Source organism: Capsicum annuum, chromosome 1 (assembly GCF_002878395.1).
Source record: "Capsicum annuum cultivar UCD-10X-F1 chromosome 1, UCD10Xv1.1, whole genome shotgun sequence".
NCBI classification, from domain to species: Eukaryota; Viridiplantae; Streptophyta; class Magnoliopsida; order Solanales; family Solanaceae; genus Capsicum; species Capsicum annuum.
In genome coordinates this window covers 73811095-73830467 of record NC_061111.1, presented here as the reverse complement: position 1 = coordinate 73830467, position 19373 = coordinate 73811095, and positions in this window count along the sequence as shown.

Genomic DNA, 19373 nt, shown 5'->3' with positions numbered 1-19373 from the left:
CCATTTATAACCGTTTTTGAACATGCTTCTTTCGGAATTCAAAATTTGTAAGTCTGAGTGAAATCTGGTTTTTATTCTATTCTGAGTCTGTTATGGCATTATCTATTTTGGTATCGTCATACCGAGACTTGCAAGTCATGTTTTCTGAGCCATAAAATATCATATCATAGTCTTTTCGTTTAAAACATAAAATTTGGACCACCATACTTCAAATATTTCAAAAAGATTCATTCTTCAAAATATTTATCAAACAATGCAAGGATCATTCTTTTCAATCATTTCAACAAACATGTGGTGGTCATGTATTTTTGGCAAACCATGCAATTCTTTCATTATATATATTCCACATTTATTAACATGTAAAATCCCCTCTCATCAATTTGAAAATCAATCTTAAATCATTCAACAATAGTTAAGAACATTGACACCATGCTTTTAAATAACATTCTTCAACTCATAACATTTCAAAATCAAGAGGTGTTGCAACACGAGAGGGAGTGTAAATAGTAATGCTCTCAATTTAATTATCAACTTTAAACACATACATACATATATTAGATTACAAATCAATTTGGGGTAAAGGACTCAAAACCAAAATAATAATTTCATTAAAGAATTCATAATGCAAAATTTCAATGTAAATTTCAAAACCCTTTTAAGAATTCATGATTTCACAATGTTAAAAGTTGTTAAAACAATTTCCTTATGCCCATGTAGTTTTAGGAAAACCCCATGTACCTTAGATTTTGTAGTTCGAGGAATGGAATCCAAATCTTAATCAGTTTTCTTAGAATTCTTGATCCTAGAGATGAGTTCTTTATCTTTGGGGGAAGGAGTTAGGGTTTTGATTTTGAGAGAAAGAGTGAATAATAGGCAATTTTGGCTTTTTAGGGCTGAAAATCTATATAATAGACGGATTTTGAGGCAGAGCCGAAGTGACCAAAATGCCCCTTGACCCATTAGGAATGGAAATAATGTGTAAAACATCTTTAAATTTGCGTCAGGTTTTGTGTCGGGACGCAGTCGATGCAACGCGTTATGATCGCGTCGGCTTACTGCCTCACACGGAAAAGCCATAACTTTTCACTCAGTTGTTGGGTTTAGGCAAAATTGGTATCGTTTGAAAGCTAATTGAACTATCTACAATTTGGTATATCTTGAGCTGAGAAATTCTCTGTGTATCAAAAGTTATACACTTTCAAAGTAGACCCTTGTAGAATCGAATATCCAGTTTTGAATGAATGTGAGGTTCTTAGCTTAACTTTGCTCTAGGCCATTTCTATGAACATTTTCACCTCTTGATCACTTCATCTACTAGGCTAAAGATCATGAAACATGAATCTAAATATACACCATGGAATTAGAGCTTACACATATAGGGACATCGATTTGATTTCTAGCTCAAAAATGTAAGGTGTTACATTATCTCCCCCTTGGGACCATTCGTCCCCGAATGATAGGTAGGGACCTTTGAGGATCTAAAAGTGTAGAATAAAGAACGTAATCTCGCATTGAATTATTTTCCTCAACAAAACATAGAAAAGCATCAAACGAGTTTCATGATAACCTCGAGTGAAATATGTAAGAATGAAACATGGGATAATGAGACTCTACATAGGGATGATTTTGCACATGTGTTCTATGAGTCCTAATCATTACAACATAAGGTAGGAGTTTATTTGATGATCATAGACCTGATTTATATTGGTCATAATCATGAACTAATATTTTGTGGAAGATCGGGATAGAAGTATTCTCCACCTCTTACGATACAACAAATAGACTTAGCTTAAAGGCACCACTCAGCTATACCCCAACATTAAATAACATATTTCATCCTTTCCATCTTAGAATTCTCCTGTGACACATCTAACCACAAGAGTTCGAGTCTCTCTACTTAGTACTACTATGTTGAATCCTAACTCAGAGTTAAACGTGCTAACTTGAGGTACGGGGTCCTGTACTTTACTTCTCTTTAAGAAAACTTCTTCACCTTATCACTACCATCAAACACACTTGAGATTTTATTTAGAGAGTACTAACCACATAGTAAATAGGTTTGTATTTTCAGCAACCACAATATTCACGTCTAATCATTACTACACCCACAACATGGATCTCCCAACTAAGAACAACAATTTCAGTAACTCTCATAAATATTGTTTCCACATCCTTCCTTTTTAGCCATTTCACACAACAAAAGTACATCTCCTTCTTTTCCCTTTCACCTATAACCTTAGCTCGAGAATTCACATCAAATTTTCACCTTCAAGACATCTACACCTCTATCTAACACATCACCATGCTTCCAAAATCACCATCATACTATCATACGGAGGGTCATTAAGGGATCCGAGCATAAATATCATGAATGGAAGTAACGCTATTAGACCATAACTTACACCTATTGCACAACTCAAGGAGGGACATGAAATAAAGATACAATAAAATAGACACAAAGTGTTCCATATATCAAGTCTATGGATCATAAGTAGAGAGTCGTTCGAAAGAAACAAAATATAGCATGAATTCTTAGGATAGATCCTAGTGAGAAAACATTGGTGCACATATCAAGATAAAATAAGGGAAAGAAACTGAATTACCCTCCTGGACCCTACAGTTAGTAAGACAAATCGGGCACCTGATGCATCAACCGATGCAAAGCGTTGATGTTGCATCCGGCCATTGCTTCATTGATGCGATCAATGATACAGCGCATCGACTTTGCATTGGGCTACTGTTTCCAACATCCAAACACATCTCTAACATTGTCTGAAAAATCTAAAACATTCCTGAGACACTCCCTTTACACCCCTGATTATGATCAACTCAAAAATCTACATCTCAAGGTCGGGAAGAGCAATTTGAAAAGCATGGAAGTTAAGAGCTCATAAATATGACGAAGTATTTTAACAATTAAAAAAAATTCAGGTTGTCTGCTCTCCATACATGCAACCAAGAGTAGCATTGAGTCAAAATTACTACGAGGTGTTACATTACAACTAAAACAAAGATTTTCGCTTAAAGCAATTGCTCTTCATTTAAGGGACTGAGATTTTCCATGAATTTGCATAAACTTTATCACTTTGGCTAAACCCAGCATAGAATCAATTGGTGACATATAGAAATATATTTTCTTTGGACCAAGCATGCTGAGAGACATAGATTTTCATAGATCACGAACAACATAACATATGGCTTGAAAACATGAAAGACTGGATTACTAAAAGAAATAATTACTTCTAGTTTGGAGGTCAAATCATAAACATAAGTTCACAGAGAACTTGAACCTTAGGCATAGGCATGACTTGAACACATGACATAGGACATTAGCAGAATAATCTCTGAAATGGAAGTAGGAGAAGTGTACTTGAGTAGGAATAGATTTATCATGACTCCTTCCTATAATTTGCCGCATTGAGAAAAATTTGGAAACTAACTTAATTCTCCATCTCCCCCTTAGATTAAAGTCACAATTCTAGACCTACGGATATGTCCCCTTATCAAGTCTATAGCCACAACTCTCAACATAAAAGAGACATCACCACATACTTAAACTCTAAACTCTCCCAGAAGAACTATACCCTGAAGGCCTTGCTTTTCTATTAATGCTACCTTTAACTTTCTCTAGCCTCTGTAGCCATCAACCTACAAGTCACACTCATGTGGGTATACATATCCATACCCTTTATCACATAACCACTTGTTCTCCACCACTTAAGATACTCACATTAAACCTCTCATTAATTTCTAATACAAAGACATTAAATTACCTTCTAGGACATCCCCTTTCAGGGACACTAATCATAATTTCTTCTAACTCCCAAAGTCATCAACTTATGACTAATATTTTAATGGGCATAGACACCCAAGCTTCTAAATTCTTAATGCTCCATCTTTAATTCCTTAGAATACTATTATTGCACCTCTGATTGCATAACCTACAATTGCACAAATCTGTAAGACTACACTAAGGGCGCATATTGCCTACCTATTTTTCCTCAATTCAACTCTAAAGAGCACTATACAACAACTTCCCAGACTTCTCCATAATACAAGATTCAAGAATTAAATCTAGGTACACAAAACACTTATACACATAAAACTTTATTTAGGAACCTTCTACCAGGGGGTTCAACTTATTCCTATATACTCACATTCTCATCTACTTAATGATTTAACAATAATCCATTATTTTAACACTAGTCCTCATGTACACATATACCTCACGATTACCACTTAAACTTTTCATAAATCATTAACCTAGGCCATTTCGCATGTCACATTAGGCCTACTAATTACTCCACAAAACATGCATCATTGATCTTAAGCTATTATTATCACCACTACACTCCACACCTAAACTCCACATCTAAAGTTCAAGCCTTTTCTCTATCCTCAATTATATACCACCAGTAAAGCATGCCACATACTATACTAGTCCTTCAAATTTGGAAATCAACCCAAATACTTTACTTCACTTAGCTACTACCTACAACTACAACCCCTCTGCGACATCACAATTACAACTCAACATCCACTGCATACCTCCTCATATGAAGTACTAGTTTACAACTACTAGAGAAAGGAAAATCAAGAGGGGGTAAAGTCACTAACTAAGAATAGACGGTCTAAGTATTATAATATAACCTATTACAATCTTATCAACATATTTCACTTTCTCACATCATAGTTACTTACATCACAATGGTCTTCCAAATTCAATAAACACTAATGAGCCTGTACCAACAACTTATTAACTAATCTACCCCTTTCCATTCACAGCCTATAAATGATTTCTACAACCACCATAACCATCTATTCTGAGATCCTTCCTTATTCTGATTAAATAATAATCATATCCCCTATCTTCCTTTATAGACTACCATACAATCTATAAATATTACTACACATTAGTCTATCATATACCATATTAGTCTATCACTATACAATGGAAACCCACTTCTTAATCCCTGATTAAACAACTAAAACTATTTATTTACGAAAAAGTCACCCTCACTCTGACTTCTAACATTATGAATTCGTATCACCAACTTCTTAGCCAAATCTCGCTATCCATAGGTCATGACACTTTATCATACACTACTACTCGGGTGAAAATATAGTTCTAACATTCTGCTACACATCATTACCCTTACGAAAGACATCTACAATAACAATTTTGAAAGAGGGCTGAATAGACTTTGTACCTCAGGCTGAAAGGTACCATTTTATCAAAATAAAGGCATACACACAAATCAATACACCTTGAAGCACTAATGGACTCCTGTTAAGTCCTTATGCTATCTCATAACTTTATGGATAACTCAATCAGAGAGAACCACATTGTTGGGGAAGCTAGACTCTTAGACTTTTATCGCCTTGACAGTGAGGCATGGCCCATGAAATAAGAACAGGGAATTAATTTAAATAACTTTCTCATGGAAAACTCTATAGGATAAACTAGAGTATGAAAGAATAAGAAACAACTAATAAATGTCCGATTGTCTCCTGATTATAAGTGTGGTGCACTACACACCCATAACCAAGACTCTACTAGACACGATTTCACAGACACCCTGGGACCATGAACCATACTTTGATACCAAGTTTGTCACAACCCGAGCCTGGGCCCTAGCCGTGATGGGCATCCCAAACCACGGAGGCCGGGCGCCCTTCTATATCTAGTAATCATGCACAATAGTCATATAATAAAGAAAAGATGCGGAAATATAAGTCAAGACAGAAATATAATCACTAACTTTTTCTTTAACTGAACAATACAAAAACAATGAGTTCATGAAATATTTAAAACACCTGAAACTAGTCTGCGAAGTTTCTAACAACTAAAAATGACATCTTTCTAAAATCTGGGACAAGGCCCCCAGTGAACCAAAACCAAACTAAGTAACAAGTATCTAGAAAGAAATAGGCCATCTGGAACAAAGAAGGCTCACCAATTACACACTTCTCTCTGAATAACTCTACGACTTAGTAGGACCTCTAGACTGAGCCTTAAACCCTAAAATATAGGGGGTCAATACAATTGTAATGGTATGCAGAAAAATCCAAAATAATGTATTTATATATATAAAATAGATGAGAGCATATCATAAAACATCATGCATGATATCATTTAAAAAATACATGGGTAAATCTTTGATAATCATAAAACATTTTTGTCAATACAATTCTATTCTTTGTATTACTTCTGAGTCAGGTGGTACACCCTATAATTCTATGACCCCACAAGATATATGGTGTCTTCTCTTGACTCGGCGGCCAATATAAGTCATGTTTTCTGAGCCATAAAATATCATATCATTGTCTTTTATTTCAAAATATAAAATTTGGACCACCATACTTCAAATAATTCAAGAAGATTCATTCATCAAAACATTTATCAAACAATGCAAGGATCATTCTTTTAAATCATTTCAATAAAAATGTGGTGGTCATGTAATTTTGGCAAACCATGCAATTCTTTCATTATATATATTAAATATTTATCAACATGTAAAACCCCCTCTCATCAGTTTAAAAATCAATCTTAAATCATTTAATAATAGTTAAGAACATTGACACCATGCTTCTAAATAACATTCTTCAAATCATAACATTCTAAAATCAAGAGGTGTTGCAACATGAGAGGGAGCATAAATAGTCATGCTCTCAATTCAATTATCAACTTTAAACGCATACATACATATATAAGATTACAAATCAATTTAGGGGAAAGGCCTCAAGACCAAAACAATAACATCATTAAAGAATTCATAATGCAAAATTTCAATGTAAATTCCAAAACTCCTTCGAGAATTCATGATTTCAAAATGTTAAAAGTTGTTAAAACAATTTCCTTATGCCCAAGTAGTTTTAGAAAAACCCCACGTACCTTAGATTTTGTAGTTCGAGGAATGGAATCCAAATCTTAATCAGTTTTCTTAGAATTCTTGATCCTAGAGATGAGTTCTTTATCTTTGGGGGAAGGAGTTAGGGTTTTGATTTTGAGAGAAAGAGTGAATAATAGGCAATTTTGGCTTCTTGGGGCTGAAAATCTGTGTAATAGACGGATTTTGAGGTAGGACCGAAGTGACCAAAAAGCCCCTTGACCCATTAGGAACTGAAATAATGTGTAAAACAACTTTAAATTCATGTCAGGATTCGTGTCGAGACGCATTCGATGCGACGCATCAAGATCACATCGGCTTACTACCTCACACGGAAAAAGCCATAACTTTTCACTCAGTTATCAATTTTAGGCAAAATTGGTATCGTTGGAAAGATAATTCAATTATCTACAATTTGGTGGGTCTTGATCTGAGAAACTCCATGTTTATCAAAAGTTATACACATTCAAAGTAGACCCTTGTAGAATCGAATATCCAATTTTGGATAAATGAGAGGCTCTTAGCTTAACTTTGCTTTTAGGACATTTCTATGAACATTTTTCACCTCATGATCACTTCATATACTAGGAGAAAGATCATGATATATGAATTTAAATATAAACCATGGAATTAGAGCTTACACATGTAGGGACGTTGATTTAATTTCTAGCTCAAAAATGTGAGGTGTTACATACTAAATCTTAGAATAAGTGAAGGAAAAACCCAAATCATACGACCCAACACCAATCATAGGACTCGTACCAACCATGTCATACCCATTCCAAAAACCAATCCAACCCATCAACCAACAATGGTTAGCAAATGATTGAGAGCATATAAACTGTAACCCATTATACGATTGGTATCTATAAGTAGTATGATGTCCAAAATTAAGCAATATAAGAAATTCTTTAAAGGTACAAACCCAGGGTGTTTCAGTATCCCCCACTAGGATAATTCATCCCTAAATGATGGACAAGGTAGGCCAAACAAAAGCATGAGTCATTTACATTATCAAACATTTAACCTTTAACGCAGTAAGAAAACAAAGATGTGACCAAGAACATATACCTTCCACATGAATATCCAGAGTAGAAAATAGATGTAGATATTTGGACTTCATGTCTGCTATTAGTTCCCACATAGCCTCTTCCACCTTGGTGTTCTACCATAGAACCTTAATCGAGGCCACATCCTTGTTTGTAAAAGACAAACCTGGTGATCCAGTATCTTAATTGAGACCTCTTCATAAGACAGAGAATTTAAGATACCCAATCCTTCCAAAGAAACCACTGAAGAAGGATTACCAAGACACTTTCTCAACATAAAGACATGAAATACCGAATGAATGGATCTAAAACTAGAAGGGAAATCTAATTCATATGCCATATTACCAACCCTCTACAATACCACATAAGGACCAACATACCGGGGACTGAGGTTCCTCTTTGTACCAAACTGCATTGCTCTCTTAATGAGAGATACCCTTAGGAATACCCTATCCCTAACCTCAAACTCTAATTCTCTACACTTTACATCCGTATAGGAGTTTTGGCGACTTTGGGTTGCCTTAAGCCTATCCCAAATCACCTTTACCTTCTCCATAGCCTGATTAACTATGTCTGGGACAAATATATCATCCTCACCAAGATCAAATAAACCAATAGGAAACCTACACCTCCTACTATACAATGCCTCAAAAGGGGCCATCCCAATGCTAGAATGATAGCTATTGTTGTAATAAAACTCTACCAAAGGTAGATGCTAAACCTAATTGAACCCATAATCAATCATACACATATGAAGCATGTCCTCTAATATCTTTATAGTCCTCTCTGCTTTACCCTTTCTGAAAAGATCTCCAGAAATGAGATAAAAATTGCATACCACAATCAGATATAGTCAAAATAGGTAGCTAATGCAGCTTTATAATCTCCTGAAGATATAATCACATAGAGTCCTTAGCCAAAAGGGTTAGTCTATAGCAGCAACAAATAAGTAGACTTTGTTATCCAATCCACAATAATCCAAATCGAATCAAATTGGTGCTGAGATCGAGGAAGAACAGTAATGAAAGCTATATTGATTACTATAATACCCCCATATTTTTCCTAGCTTAAATTCATCCCTAAAATGTTAAAAATTTGCTTCAAAGATGAATACCATTTATTTCATGCAGTATTTTTAATATTTTGACTTTTTATTATGTGGGAAATTAAATAAGCTTTCCATCGATGCCAAATTCACCTAAATTCGATACTCGATTGAGCAGTTAGAGCATTTTTAAGTTGACAGCATGCCACCTAGGCATTTGGCGCATCACGGAGAGGGAAAAATCTGCAATTGTCAAATTCCAGTGGTCCTCTGTGATAGTCCCACATTGCAGAGAAGCCCATTTTCCCAATTGTCCCATTCTAGTAAGACTCCGTGATGCTGGCGCATTGCATCAAGGGCCAAAATGGCAATCCAAGGGGTACCATAATTGTGATGCACTACGGTGAGTGCTCAGTTCCTGTTCGTCCGTTTCTAGTGAGCCACCATGATAGTGACACATTGTGGTGGCCCAGTAAACTTGTATTTTTGGTCATTTTTCCAGTTCCGTTTAAGGGTTTGAACAGGGTACTTTGGTCATTCTCCTAGCCCTAATTGTAACCAATCACAAGATTTAAGCCTATTACAAGTATTTTATGCCTATATTCATCAAAGTTTCTTTCAAGCAAAACCCTAAGCTTCAACATTCAACTTCAAGATTCCCCAAGATTTCACCATTCTTTTCCCAAATCAATTCAAGATTCAAAGTTCCCAATTCAAGAATTCCAAGAATCATCATTCAAGGGCACAAAAAGAATCCTAAAAGAAAACTTGTTCATCTAGTTCATCATTCAAGGTATGTGGGGTTTGAAAAAGGACAAATATTTTGTTCTTGTGCCCAAAAACTTGAATTTTATTAAATGTTACATTATTTGCAAGTTGGGGTTTATACCCAAAGCATCTTGTTTTAAGTTTATGAAGATATAAGTGATTTAAGCCTTAAATTGCATATTTATCCCACCTATTATTACTTTGAATTGAGGATTTATATCATTAATTGCATATTCCTATGGTGAATTAATATTTTCAAGTGTTTCCAAGATAATTGTTGAGAATTAAGCTTCATTACAAAATTTTGATCATTTAAGTATATATACTTTAAACCCCAGTATGAATTTTGATATTTCATGAAGAGTATATTGTTAGCATGCTTTAACAAGAAAGAATTCATATTTTAAATAAATATTTATCTTTTGGACCTAAGCTAATATAGGAATCGACATTATTTATGATTTAAAGCAAAGAGAAGTATAATTGGTTTTCATTATAAACCCTTGTGTTGTTTTAAGGTGGATTTCATAAAATTTGTGAGCAATAAGTATGGGAATAGTATTTAGCACCGAGTTGGGTATGATTCCAAGGTCTCATACCCCAGAACTACGTGCCACCATAGGTTTCTGATTTGCCCATAGTGGACTAAGATAGTGATCACTTAAGTAAAGGTTCTATTCGATGGCAATGATAGAACAACTCTCCCTAATGTGGGCAAGATGTTGGACTTCATGTCAGTTCACATGATTTATGACGGTTAGAAAAAACTCCTTAAGTCCCAAAGTTTTAAGTTTCCAAAGTTCCCAAAGTTTCTAAGTTTCACAGGAAAAGAATGATAGAAAAGCTTTTATAAGATTAAGTGTAAAGGCTCACATATTTTTCTTAGATTATGCTTTTCAAAAAGATAATAGTTATAGTTTCAGTTTGCAGATTTCATATTTTTGAGTGAGTCCTTTCTACATTTAGACAGTATGATTTAAAGAGAGAATACAAGTACAACTTTTAGAACTAAATGTTATGACTTACTAGATTTATAAAGCATGACTTGCTTCTCATGACTATTATTCTCAGTATTTCAGATATTCCAGCTTATATGAGTCATTTATATTTTGCATGCATTGTTTCACAAATTATGATGATGAGATAATGTTTTACTTATGCATTTCACCCCTATATACTCAGTACTTCCTTAAAGTACTGATCCACATATATGTCTATGTACTACATTGCCTCATAATGTAGGTACCAGTTCAGGTGTAGCACTCATACCATATTCAGGCAGTTTTGTAACTTCCAGACAGTAGGTCATGAGTCCTCTTAATTCAAGGGCTCGAGTCATTCATATAGCTTGGGCAATATTTTATTTTTATTTATTCAGTCGTATTGATTCGGGATAGCAGAGGGTCATGTCGCAGCTACCTAAAGTTAATACTAGTAAAGGCTTCATAGATAGTGAGTAGAGTTAAGGTATTTGATTCGAGTTTTGCTTATAAAAGAAGAACTATACTCATTTTAATTTAGTTTTGTATTGATCAGATTTGGAAAAGAGTAATCTGCCACTTAGTTTATTCAGATGTACGTATTTTATTCAGTTGCTCATGAGTTATGCCAGTAGAAGGGTTAGCTTGGGATCACTTATGGTCCTAAGCACCAGGTGACATCTCTAGACCATTTTTGAGGTGTTACAATTACCTCTCATTTCCATTTAGCCAACATAATTTCTTGATACAACCTTCCAGAGCTTATGTGCTATACTTTAACTTGTTGGCACACCATACACTTGACCGTAAAATCAGCCACATCCCTTTTCATACCACTCCACCAATACATCTCCTTGATATCATGATATATTTTTATCGAACTGGGATTAACAACATAGCGTGATTCATGCACCTAATCCAAAATCCTTTGTTCCAAACCATCGGCATCAAGAACACATAACCTTCCTTAGTACCTCAAGCTACCATCACAACTAATCTCAAACACCCTCACCCTTTGCCTAGCAACATCACTCATGATTTTTGTCAATATAGGATCTAGCATTTGATTTTCCTTGATCTTTGCATAAAGAGATGACCGAACCACTTCCTGTACCATCACACCACTTTTCTCGAAGTCCAGGAGATAAAATCTGAGATTAGATAAGCAGTGAATATCCTTCGCCGATTCCCCCTTTCCTTATCTACATTAGCTAAACACCCCTATGGACAACCTGCTAAGAGCATCAGTAACCACGTTAACTTTACCTAGGTGGTAGTAAAGACTCATATCATAGTCCTTAAGAAGCTCCAATTATCTTCTCTGCCTAATATTAATCCTCTTCTAAGTGAACACGTACTGTAGACTCTTATGATTAGAAAAGATGTCCATGTTAACTCTGTATAAATAATACCTCCAGATTTTTAAAGGTAAAAACATCGCTAAAAGCTCCAAATCATGAGTAGGATAACTCCTGTCGTTTACCTTCAATTGCCTAGAAGCATAAGCAATAACCTTCCCATGCTGCATCAAAATGCACCAAGTCCCACTAGGGATGTATCACAATAAAACAAAAACCCATCATTGCCTTTAGGCAATGTCAAAACCAGAGTCAGAGTTAGCTTATTCTTCAAATTCCCCTTATAAGCATCCGACCAAGAAAACTTTACCTTCTTCTAGGTCAACTTAGTCAATAGGCCAGCTATCATCGAGAAACTTTCCACAAACTTCCTATAATACCTAGCCAAACCAGAAAACCTCTGAATGTCAATTGGAATTGTGGGTCTAGGCCATCTTTTAACTATCACCACATTTTGTGGATCCATAATAATATCCTCACAAGAAATAATATGACTAAGAAAAATTATAGCGTTAAACCAAAACTCACACTTGAAGAATATGGCATACAACTACTGCTTCTTTAATGTCTACAACACCATACGGAGGTGATTGTCATGATCCACCTTACTCCTAGAATAGACCAAGATGTCATCAATGAAAATAATGAGAAAAAAAATCTAGAAACTATCTGAAAACCTGGTTCGTCAAATCCCTAATCTTAAACTGATGATACCCAGACTGAAGATCAATCTTAGAAAAGAATTTGGCACCTTGCAACTATTCAAAAAAGCCATCTATCCTTGGAAGATGATACTTGTTCTTAACTGTTACCTTATTAAATTGTTGATAGTCAATGAACATCTAAAGGGAATAATTCTTTTTTCGCACGAATACCACTGGTGCACCCCATAGGGATACACTAGGATGGATGAAAACCTTATACAAAAGATCCTTAAGTTTCTCCTTGAGTTTTCTCAACTCATTTGGAGCTATTTTATAAGGAGAAACAGATATTGGATGATTCTCCGAAACCAAATTAATACCAAACTCAATCTCCCTATGACTAGCCCCAAATCTAGCCATGTCGTATGGGCACCTCAAGCCCACATGAATCAGAGGTCGCCCTGATAACCCATCATAATCATTACATCAATAAAAAGGGTTAGGTGAATTTATAATACCCCATATTATACTTAGATTAGTTCAGCTCCTAGTTGCATGCATAAAAGGCTTAAAGCCTAAAAATTTCACTAAGTGTTAGGGACTTAGTCTTATTTTGGCCTCTTAACTGTAAGGATTTTTAAATTATTTTTCCTAGCCCAAGACGTAGGTTTTTGAGTTAATTCATGTTCAAGGGTATAAGGAGCATAACTCGAGAAAGTTTCGGATTTTTTGGATGGGAATTGAGTCGTGTTTGGATTTTGATTCCAGCAGCTCACTGCGATAGTGGTGCGTCGTGGTGGATATAATGGTAGAAGCCTCACCGCATCATGGTGGACCTTTAATCTTCTATCTAGTTGTAAATTTAATTCTTAAAAGGGCAATTGAGTATTTTTTCCTCAATCCAATTCATAAAAATACGAATTAAAATATCAGTTAGGGCATTATGAGACCATTTTCCCTAATTCCCCTCTCAAAGAAACCGTAATAATCCCCCAAGTTCATTAAATTCAATTACCTCCTCTTCAAGAAAATCAAGAAATCAAGTTCCCAAATCCAACAACATTTAAGAAAGCTTAAAGATTTATATTTCTCTTTCAAGATTTAATTTTTATGGTATGTGTGATGTTCATTCATGGGCTCTTTTCACCCATGGAGTGTAAGAATCCATTTTTATGTTTTAAATTATGAATTATACATGTTTAAGATGAATTATCTCCATGAAGCTCTTACAAATTTTAATTATAAATTATGTTTACAAGTGTTTTTCAATACAATCAGCCCTTACATGTTTGAATGATGAAATTTTCATGTTTAATCCCTAATTCATGGTTTTGGTATTATAAATATGTTATCTTCAAATACTTTACTATTCCCATGCTTATGATTACAAATTTTGTGTGTTTGATGAAATGTCTAAATGATTGGGTTTTGAACAATGATCCCCTATTATGGTTTCAATGATTTTATATGTCCTTATTATTATTATTTTCATTCATTTTTGGAGGGTTATGAACACTCGATACTTAGTTGTTTACATAATTTTAGTATCCTTAGAATGGTTTCAGATAAACTATAATCATTTTCATTCAGTTAGCCATCATAATCATTTGTTTGCTTAGCTAAACTTAGTACAGTCCAGTAATCAATGTCAGTTCAGTTGGGAGTAGGATTTAGAACCGAGCGAATGCATGGATGGCGGCTTCCTCGTCAGTTAGGTAGAGTTATTAGTAATGGTCCCTGTATTCTAAAGCTATGTATCCAGCGTAGGATATGAGAAGTCACCCATCAGTTTAGGCTTGACTTTCTCTAAGGAGTCACCCATTAATTTAGGCTTGACTTCCTCTCAGGGATCACCCATTACTTTTGACATAACACCCTGGTCCTTCTGGACATTAGTTTAGTAGATCCACACAGCCAGTGTTAGTACTCGTGGCACGGTACTGATACCCTTCTAACTGGGGTACAAGTTGGAACCTACTTAGCTGAGATTGGGGCATGTCGGTTAGATGATACCTCCCACAGTCTCAGTTCAGTATTCAGTACAGAATTCAGTTTAGGTTTTCTTGACCAAAGCATACAGATTATTAGTTATTCAGTTATCAAATTTTAGTATTTTAGCTTACAGATTATCTCAAAAATAATATATGTTTGGTCATGCATTCTCAAATTTTATAGCTCATATGGTTTTTGCTTAGCTATTTCATGCATACATTCTAAGTTATCTTATCTTATTCATCAAGTCATTATTTCATGCACAGTTAACCCTTGCATTACATCTTAAACTCATCTCATAAACCAATATATTCAACTTACTGACCGCATACTTTTATTCACACTATGATGTCTTATATCATAGGTTCAGATGCACAGTTTCCTAACTATGGTTAGACAGTTCAGCTTATCAGTAGCAAAAGTCGTGGTTAGTCCTCATATATCGAGGACATGATTGTTTTATTTTAGTTTATCTCAATAAATCACTATTTCTATTTAGTCGAAGTTAGTTGAGGGTTTGTCCCATTAATTTCAATGTCGGTCAGTTAGAGGCTTTTCATACATTCAGACAGTTAGTCGATTTATCAGTTGTTTTGTCAATATTCTCAGTATGTCTTTTTATGTTTGAGATCTATGATTTAATCGTGTTCCAGTCTTTAAAACCTTATGGAATTATTAATTGTTTTTCTACATATTTTTTTTATTATCAATTTACTCAATGCTCACAGCAGGTACCAAATCATGGGTTAGCTAGTGAACACTTGTGACCGTAAGCACCATTGTCGTGACCAGGGGTAGCCTCGGGTTATGGAAAAACTTGGTATAAGAGCCTAAGGTTTTACAGTGTCCTAGGGAGTCTGAAAAGCCGGGTTGAGTAGAGTCTTGTGCATGAGTGTGAAGCATACTATACTTATGGACAAGAGGCTAAAAGACATTTTAGGAAAAGTTTTCCTCAGTATTCATGTCATGAGAGTGACATGAGCTCTATTTAAACTCTCTTTCTAATCCATGTTTTATTCTGTTACAGGTTATACCTCCCAAAAAAAATATCAAAAGTAATAATGGGAGCCAGCCCATACCTCCGCCTATTCAGGAAGATCCCCTGAATGAACACGTCTCTCATGCCTAGTTCAGTGCTTCATTCACAATATTATCTCACTCAGTAGCTTCCCAGAACAATTAGCAAGTTGTTGCCCCAGCTAATATAATGGAAAATACATCTGCAGCTAGGATTCAAAATTTTACTTAAATGAATCCCTCTTTGTTTTTAGGATCCAAGTCTGAGGAGGATCCGCATGAATTTCTTGATATGGTTTAGAAAGTAACTAATATCATGGATGTTACATTGAGTGAGTGTTCATAGTTTCCTATATATCAGTTGCAGGATATAGCTCATACGTGGTATAAGCAGTGAAAGGAGGATAGGGGCATAGATGCATGGCCTGTAGAATGGAAGGACTTTGCCACGACCTTTTAGACAGATTATTCCTTTTGTAGTTGAGGAAAGCTAAGGTTTTAGAGTTTATTAATTTAAAGTAGGGTAATATGAATGTGAACTAATACTCGCTTAAGTTTACTTAGTTGGCAAGGTATGCCCCTTCGGTGGTGGTTGATAATAAGTCAAGAATAAGTAAGTTCATGTCTGGTATATCTGATGGTGTGGTCAAGGAGTGTAGAACTGCCATCTTTATAAAGAAGATGGACATATCTAGGCTTATGGTTCATCCTTTAAACATTGAGGAATAGAAACCTAAGAAAAGAGAGAGGGGGGAGAAAAAGAGGGCCAAAATAGGTAGCTTTAATTTTTCTCAGCCAAAGTCAGAGGGTGGTAATTGTTCTTTGTTCCATCAGAAGATTTCTACCCTAGCTCCATCTTCAGCTAGTACGCCATTACCACAGTTTAAGAATGACAGCCGGGATAGGGCGCCAGGCTCTAAGCCCCAGGGTAGTGTGAATAATGGTCGTACTAATCCGCTCTACGAGAAATATGGCAGGAATCATCTGGGTGAGTGTAAAGCTGGCAGTGATGTATGTTTTGAGTGTGGTAATCCAAGCCATAGGATTAAGGAATGTAGAGTAATTTCTTAGAGGGAAAGATATTTGCACCGATAGGGTCAGTCCAATCAGTCATCAACTCTAGTAGGTCGCCTGACTCAGCAGGGCACCACTTCCACTGCCACTAGTGGACAGCACCAGAACAGATTGTATGCACTTCAGTCTCATCATGATTAGGAAAGCTCTCTTGATGTGGTTATAGGTACGTTACAGGTCTTTCATCTTCATGTGTATGTTTTGTTAGATCCTGGGTTGTGATTGAAATTGTTGATGCATGCCTAAGATCAACACTAATTTTTAATAAATTATTATTCATATCCAGTTTCAAATTCAATCTTATCTTTTTCCTCTGCATAACTTTCCATTACCAGTTTTAATAGCTCTTTTTTTCTTATGCAGGGTCTTTCACTAATGAGCCCTTTGGAGATTGGTAATGGAAAGGAATGGATTATACTTTCTTTGTCCAAGATCTTATAGTTGTTCACACTCTTGTTTTACTTTTTTTTATGTTCAGTTGTTAGTAGTTTATTTCATTCTTCTAGCTTTTCTTCACCTAGTTTTTTATTTGAACCACTTGTACATGATATTCCTATTTATTCTATTTTGAGTAAGCAAATTGATGCTTCACACTCTATCCCTCGTATAAATTCTCCTACTTCAAGTAATGAGAAAGTTTGAATTATAAGTACTACAAATCCACTATATTCTATCAAGGTTTTATGGTCTACTAAGTGTCATGAATCAATATTTATCTCATGGACATAATGTTGATCGCCTATGGCACACTATATTAGGTCATGTACCCTTTGGAAAAATAAGAACTCTATCCTTAATACTCATTTATTTTTCCTAAAGACAATATTTCACATGCTTTGTTTGCCCAATGGTTAGTCAAGTAAGATTTCCTTTTCCTTTAAAGTCCTCACATAAAATCCAAGCAATATTTGACTTGTTAAACATTGACTTATGGAGACCATACCATGCACCAATGCATCCAAACTAAATATACTTTGTGGCTGTATTTGATGAATTTAATAGGTCAACATGGACTCAACTACTACATAGAAAAACTAATACCTTGCAAACAATTAAGGCTCTCATATCCTAGATTAAAAACTAATTCAAAACTTTGTCAAGTTTGTGAGAACTAATAATGGTACAAAATTCACTAATAAGGAAACATATGATTTTATGCAAGATAAATAATATACATCAAAGAACTTACGCCAACACACCACGACAGAATGGTGTTGTAGAGAAAAAACATAAATATTTGCTTGAAACCTCCAGAGCCTTGGTGTGTCAATCTAAACTTTCCATCAGATTTTAGGGGTACATATCCTAACAACTGCTTACCTAATAAATAGACATCCCAGTTCAACACTACAAAATAAAACACCTTTTGAAATATTGTACCACAAACTATCTACCTATTCAAACCTTAGGTCATTTGGTTGTCAATGTTTCCCTGTTACTCCGAAAACACATAAGGATATGTTGGAACAAATATCCATACCTTATGTATTTGTTGGTTACCCCTTCAATACTAAAGGGTAGAAGGTCCTAGACTTGAGCTCTACAAGGATACATATTTCCAGAGATGTTATGTATTATGAGAATATATTTCTCTTTGTATTATGTTTTCCTGACTCTAGCCTTAATTTAGTCTTGAAAAGGATTAATCCATATTCTCACTTATTAAGTCCTAATTACAATACTTTCAATAATGATCATGTGTTGAGAAAGGATGTTGCTAATAATGTGACTTATGACTTTAACACTACACCTACATCAGACATCAGAGTTTCAATTTTTGTAACACCACACCTACATCGGAGTTACAAATAGTGTTCATAATCATGTTCTATTACTAGTTGAGACATACAATATTACCGATAGAACTCAAGCTTCAATATGATCTAGATCTATTGATACTGAGCACAATAAACTGCCACCTAAAAAGATCAAGTAGAATGCACACACTTTACCTTTTTATGTAAAAAAATTATGCTTATAAACTACCTACTTACACATAACACACTTCACCTGCCTTTTTTCCTCCTAATAGTCAACAGATATTCCAACATAATACACATGATATTGAGGTATCCTCATCTGAGGAGGCAGCCATAAAACTTGTCTGGCAAGTAGCCTTGACATTGGAATTTGAGGCTTTATATGCTAATAACACTGGGGACCTAGTATCTTTGACTACACATAATAAATCCATAGGGTGTAAGTGGGTATACAATACCAAGCATAAGGCTAGTAGGTCTGTGTAAAGATTCAAGGCCAGACTTGTAGTAAAGAGCTACACTCAATAGGCAGGGATTGACTACACAGAGACATTTTTAATTGTAGTCAAGATGACCATAGTGAGAACTTTGATTGGTTTAGCAGTCAAAAAGAGTTGAATTTTGTACAAGCTTGATGTGAACAATGACTTCCTCTATGGAGATCTCCGTGAGAAAGTTTACATAGATATCCCATAGGTCTTGGATGTAAGTGACAATATATTGTTCTTTAAGCTGAGAAAGTCCTTGTATGAGCCAAAAAAGGCTAGCAGACAGTGGTATGAGAAGTTAGCCACTG